General features: G+C 33.9%; 1 long non-coding RNA gene across 14 annotated transcripts in view; it reads right to left on the bottom strand.

Annotated features, from left to right (window-relative positions):
• Window positions 1–5,784, bottom strand: part of LOC113322266 — a 12,613-nt gene extending 6,829 nt beyond the window's left edge. For 3 of the 14 annotated variants that reach the window (XR_003347092.1, XR_003347088.1, XR_003347096.1), the window contains exons 1-8: window positions 5,743–5,784; window positions 4,978–5,552; window positions 4,823–4,889; window positions 3,840–3,919; window positions 3,088–3,208; window positions 2,365–2,450; window positions 1,548–2,030; window positions 144–1,411 (exon numbers count right to left, since the gene is read on the bottom strand). This is a non-coding gene — a long non-coding RNA (uncharacterized LOC113322266). The remainder of the gene's footprint in view (window positions 1–143; window positions 1,412–1,547; window positions 2,031–2,364; window positions 2,451–3,087; window positions 3,209–3,839; window positions 3,920–4,822; window positions 4,890–4,977; window positions 5,553–5,742) is intronic. The other 11 variants (XR_003347089.1, XR_003347100.1, XR_003347098.1 and 8 more) reach the window with 11 other exon arrangements.
• Between the last annotated feature and the right edge of the window lie 679 nt (window positions 5,785–6,463).

The raw sequence follows: 6,463 nt of genomic DNA, 5'->3' as shown, positions 1-6,463 counted from the left end.
AAGTATGATGCAAACAAACTGAGTCCCCTCAAATTTGACAATAAATCACACCTTATTTCCTAGATATATATATATATATCAAATAAATGGAAATGAAATATGAAAAAAAACAAAAAAAAAAAAAAAAGAAGAAAGAAAAGTACCAAAATTCATGAGGAGTCGAACATTGATTGAGATATTAGAAATGAATTCACGATTCTCCCAGTCTGCTTGTACTGCAATTCCAACGTTTACTGCGTTTGCAATCCAAACTCCTCCACCTCTAGACATCTCTCTCCCTCTCTATTCAATTCGTTTTTTAGAGATCAGGAGACTCAAATGTAAGAAAGTAAGAAAATAGTGGTGACTACAAAATTCCAAGGGCCTGTAGCCCGGACCGAAAGAGCACATGGTTCCCGCGGTCCACCGGTACACTTTTGACCATGTATTTCTTTCTATATATATATTAGGATATGACCCGTGCCGGAACGGCCCGGGATTTAGTGTTTTGTTGAAAATACATACCTATAATTCCGGCACGGGGTTTAGTCTTTTGTTGAAAGTACATACCTATAATATCTTCTTATTGTCGCGCAAACCCCGACTATCCCTAGTACTTTAATACTTCTTCTTAATCTATGATGATGCTTACAACATAATGGAAATGGAGTCAATATTAAAAATTAAGAAACCAAAAATCAGGAAACCAAAAATTGATAAGCATAATAATCTAAATATTTATATTCAAGTTGGGCCAAAATACTCCCTTCACCCTAGAAATGGTGATTTTTTTTCAGTTTTCTTCTTCTAATTTTACCTAAAATAGGAAAAATCAGAAAATCCAAAGGCTCTTATTTTTCTGAGAGGGAAGTAGTACTTTTTATGAATTGCTTTTATCGACCTCAATTTGTTGTTGAGATAGTATTATAGACTAATATTTTTAGTGCAACATAAAGTCAAATGGCAAATCTTCGTTGACTTTTACCACACTACATTTGCACGATTACTAAGTAATCTAGTCCTGCGTTTTCATGGAATAGCCATTGCATGTTCATTGGGTTTACTCCTCGTTTATAATATATATAGCTATATAATGTGGCGCAGTGCAAATTTCTTGTCAAAGAATAAATAAGCGAAGGAGTAGGGATTGTTACATAGCATTATTTCTAGTAGTTCTTTCAGTAGAGCGCACTTTGGTGATTACAGTATTTTCCAAACATAGTCGGAAAACTGGAGATGGATCCTATCTTAAAGGAAATCCATCAAAATCCAAATGATTTTAAACGTCAGATGGATAGTTAGCCTGGGCAAATGAGTCCATATGTAACTTTGGCCATTTGAACTGCATATGATACCTTGTCAAACCCCACAGGAAAATGTCCAGAATTGTGTTTTTTCGTATCCTCATTTTGTGCTGACTGAATCGTCCTCCCTGTCAAGTTCATTTGTAGATGATATAGTGAATTTTTATCTAATAATAATAGGATAAAGGGTTGGGTATAATCATTTTGATGATACCCTACATTGCAAAATATAGAATATGTAAACGTTGATAAGTAGAGTGATACCTTCACAGTTCTTCATGAAAGTGGAACATATGACTACCTAATACTGCGCCTTGGGTTGTAATCAGCGTCAATTTGGTTGTCACCAACCTGAACTGCAGTAAAATCCCAATGGGAATCTTCAAGGTGGAACCCCTAGGACAGAAATTCAGACCCTGGTTATGCATGTGTTAAGAAAGTTTGGTGCAAGTGAACTTTACCTGTAGGATATAATGACGATTTTTGTAGAAACGATGTTAATGAAGCAGTTGTCATTGGATCAATCACAACCCGCACAAATTGATGTTTGTAGATCTTGTAGTTCAGATGTTGTAAAATGTAGTTTGTGATTTTAAATGTTAGGTAGCATACTTCAATATAGTTTGCATAATCTATATTATCCTAAGCTCTTATAGTGACAATCAAGTCGCCATCCTCCTCTTTTCGTACCTAACATGTCTGCCATGCCGTGTGGATCCATTAAACCTTCTCGTCCACAAACTATAACTGTACAAAGAGAAGAAGTTTACTCAATGCTAGAAGAAGGTACAAACAACATATCATAATTTAGAATCACATCATATTAAGTTCTAAACTCAATAATTGAACTGTTCTGCGAGTAATTATTTAAATGAGTATCTTAGTTTTGGATTAGAACGCCGATATGTATTGTCCTGTCCTGTCCTTATGTCAGTTCAAGTTTTTGAATCACCTATTTTCTTCTTGTGGCTTAGTTTTAGACATCTGGGAGTTAGTTAACTTTCTTTTTGGATAACAAATCCATGGAAATACATTAGACATGTTAAACTGACGATCAGAATCTAATGGATGGATGACTTACCTTGTTCATTTTTAATACTGACCATTTTTTTTAGCTCAACATTAATAGGTAGTACACCCAATACTCTGATTCTGAAATACTTTAACCTGTAAAACACATACAGCAACATTACAAACTCATAGAAACATAATCCATCAAAAATATGCACATGTGCATCACCTATATGGCAGCTGCAATCTACAGACATATTTTTAAGCCACTTTACATAATGACTTGACAATAAATATGAAGCAGAGGCACACCTGACAGTGCAAGCAAAAATGTAGTTCAAACAGAGATGGCAATTACAATAAAGTGGACAATCATTTATGTTGCATATGTATACTATTGACACTCTCCAAAATGGTGCTACGTACTAATGTGCACTTAACCATTAAGTCAACAAAGTTAGGTTAAACACATAGAAATTTAAGATCCTTTTAAGGGAAATATGGATACGGATCTGAGTCGAAAAGGGAACAGCAATTGTAAAAGTAAATAGAGATGGCTTAAGAGATTAATGAGTATTATTATGGTAATGTACTAATGTCAGATTATTATTTTATTTTTAGTAGTTACATACTTACATTCTAATTTAATCTGGAGACAGTATTATGATTCCAATAATGCGTTGGGGCTGTCGATTAAATTACAGTTCAATATAATGGCGATTAAACACCATTGTATATATGATCCTTTATGCTTTAAGAATAATGCTATTGAAATATATTAACTATCAATCACCTCTAAGGAGCTTCATCATAAAGGTCATTTTGTGCATACTCGCCAATCATGGTATTTGAAATCTCAATATTCATTTCTCCATCAGATAAATTGAAAACTTGTCGAGCTCTATAAAAGTCACCTAGCCCAAAAAACATGAAAATCATCGTACTCACAACAAATAAATAACTAACATAAGTCAGTACTCAATTTAAGAAGCAATCCATAAAGAATAACAGAACTCTTCCGATCCTCGTACCCCACAATTGCTGGAAAAGACATTAATAAAACTAACAGTGGGTTGAATACCAATATTCGTCAAAGTTTTAAACAACTTCAACTTCTAATATCTACCCATTTTTGTATACCACGATATCATGGTGTTCCAAGCAATAATATTTGTCATGCGCGTATTACCAATCACTCTCTTTTCTAAATCGACTTTAACAAACTCATATTCCAGGAATTCAAAACATAGATCTAAAAGCATATTTGATTTTTGCATATTAACTGTCTATTAGATGTTTGCAGATAAATGTACGCAAGGAAACAGGGAACTTGTACTTCTATAGGTATAACTCTAGCTTGAAAGTAGTAAGAAGGACGATAACGGCTTTGAGAAACTAAAAAAGATAGTCTTCTTATTAAACTCACAGAAGTATGTACGACACCTAGTAAACAAAACCATGCTTCATGGGAAATTTCCCATGAAGCATCAAAAATCTCATTTTGATGGTAAAAAAACTAAGAGTACTGCGAGCATACTGAGTTACCTATTGAATATAAGTATCTTGCTTCTCTTCCCAATTGAATGGAAGTCTTCGTAACAATACACTTATCAACTACGACCAACCTATAACATTTATCAAACTGTTAGATTCAATTACAAAATTGTACTTCAAACGGAAATTGAGGAAAATTAAAGCATCAAATGAAATTCTGTAAAGATGAGAGAAAATATCCTTTAAAACCCATAATCTATAAAAAAACACAGGGACAAACATAGATAATTTAAAAGAAACCTAATGATTAACCAAATCAAACATAAACAACGGTGAATAGAAACCATATGATTAATCTTTTGTATCTAGATTCATGAAAAACAAAAGAGAAGATCTAATTCCTTTGGCAGTAGTAGTATTAAGGTTAATAAATAAATTAACGCTTGTAAAATACATTAAGATTAGATGTGCAAACACAACCCAATCCAGTGCGGAGTAATGCCTTCTCTTCCAAGTGTGCGGAATAAATGAACGCTTGTAAAAGACAGCTTTTACTGAAATCACACAGTGGGAAATCCTTGTATAGATTATAAATAACGAACTAATATAAATTACTGGTAATGTTTTGCATACTATGAGGTTTAAGAGAAGAAAAAATTCCTTGAAAGCTACTCTAGGTGTCCTATTCTGGTTACCCTTGATTACGTTGAAATGAATTAAAGCCTTTAGAAACAAAAGATTAATTCGTTGAGATGATTTCATGAACACCAATCTATCATAGAATGTTGTTCATGTCGTAGAAATTTTAGTTTCAATGTACTCCTTGCAATCATCAATTGTCGTGAGTCTATTACGTAGCAATATCAAGGAATAGAATAAGGTAAGATAGTTACTCTAGCGACGAACTCGCAAGAAACATTAACACGTAAAAATATGATAATTGGACTCTATTTATATATATGGATGGTGGAGAGAGTGACAATCGAAAAATCAATTTTCTCATATCAAATTTATCTAAAACCACATGGACGTACTCGATTAGCCCAAATATTTGAAATTTGTATCTTTAATTCTCTCCAATTCTAGCTGATGCCAGTAAATCTGAACCACATATAAAAGATCAGAGGCTCATAATAAGTAAATGAGTTTGTATATGCTTAGTGGTATTGAGAAGGCCGTACTTACTCACTTGAGAGCCAAAAACTTAATTTCAATCCAACTTCGACAAAAGAGGGAAAATTAGAAAGGAAAAAAGAACAAAATCATCTCAATTCCAAGTGATTGTAGTTTCTGGAACCGTCTTGTCTCTCGAGTTATACCCAATTTCTTTATGCTCAAGGTTTAGAGGTGAAATCATGGAAACATTTGGTGGTAAAGCAAATGTATCATGTAATCCAAACGTGACTCATCTGTTTTAAGTTTGTATTAGAAACAGTTTAGGTGAGCAACACTTGTGACCAAAAAATCAACAAAAACACCGGAATCATTTTTAATGATTCTTTCAAAAACTTCCTTCCCTTTGTGGCTTTTCTCTCCTCATCTCAAAATGATTTTTGGTAGAAATTGAATCTAGTAGCAGCAAATCCCAGTCAATTATTGCGAAAAGTTTTGAATGTTACCATTGTAAAGTTCCAAATTCTTGCAAAGATCTTAACTTAAAATACTCATCACCAAATCCCAGGAACATGTTCAATGGGTCATGGAAGATGGTAACGAGGAAGAACACAAATCAAGTATTATGCTTCAATTTTAAAAGAAACAGCCCTGCATGAATAATTAAAACCAAATTTTTTCAAATGAATGTAACTATACACTGAATTAAACAGTTCAACTTCCTGCTTACAAGCAACAAAAAGAAAAAGATAATCAACTTCTAAACAAAAATACCAAACACCACATGCTTATGAAATAAATCCAATATTGAAAGAGAAATAGAGAAACTAGGTGAGGGTACCTGAAATAACTTGATGGCGTGCTGCGAAAACGCTGAAGGCCTAATCACCAAAAAGAGAATTAAATCAAATATTTTGAAGAACACATCAAAATGAAAAGATTAGAGTTTCCAAGGAGAACAACTAAATTGATTAATGAAAACAGAAAAAATGGGGAAAATAAATAATAAGAACCCTAATTTTACATGCCTGGGATTATAATGGACTTGACAGATTCCTCGAGCGCACACTCAACCGATCCTGGATCCTCTATTTGAAGTGTACCAAAAAAAGAAAAACAGTCGATGTACGAATTCAAGGTCGACTTCATCAAAGTATCATCGTTATTTCTCTCTATCCTCTCTCCAAAAATTTTCTCTCCTCCTTTCTGATAACGGAGTAATTTTCTTAGGATAAGTTTGGGGCTCTTTAGGGGAGGTTGGTAATGGGGGATCGAATAACTTACACCGGGTTAGTCGTGGGAGAGTTCGAGAGATTTTAATGCATTTGGGTTTTTTCTTGTTAGTCCTGAGGGAGTTTGAGGGAGTCTCTCCAAATTCCCGTTAGTCGTGGGGGAGTTTAGAGGAGTCTCCTAAACTCCCTAGAAAACACCTGTTAGTCGCTGGGGAGTTTAAAAAAAGCTCTTGAACTCCCTGTTAGTCATAAAACCCTACAATATTAGGGAGTTGGTTTCTTTGGGGAGTTTGAAGGAGTTTTTAGTGTATTTTGGTCTCACAACAAATC

The sequence above is a fragment of the Papaver somniferum genome, chromosome 11 (assembly GCF_003573695.1).
Source record: "Papaver somniferum cultivar HN1 chromosome 11, ASM357369v1, whole genome shotgun sequence".
Lineage (NCBI taxonomy): Eukaryota > Viridiplantae > Streptophyta > Magnoliopsida > Ranunculales > Papaveraceae > Papaver > Papaver somniferum.
Note: the sequence above shows the minus strand (reverse complement) of the source record. Positions and strands in the feature narration are given on the sequence as shown.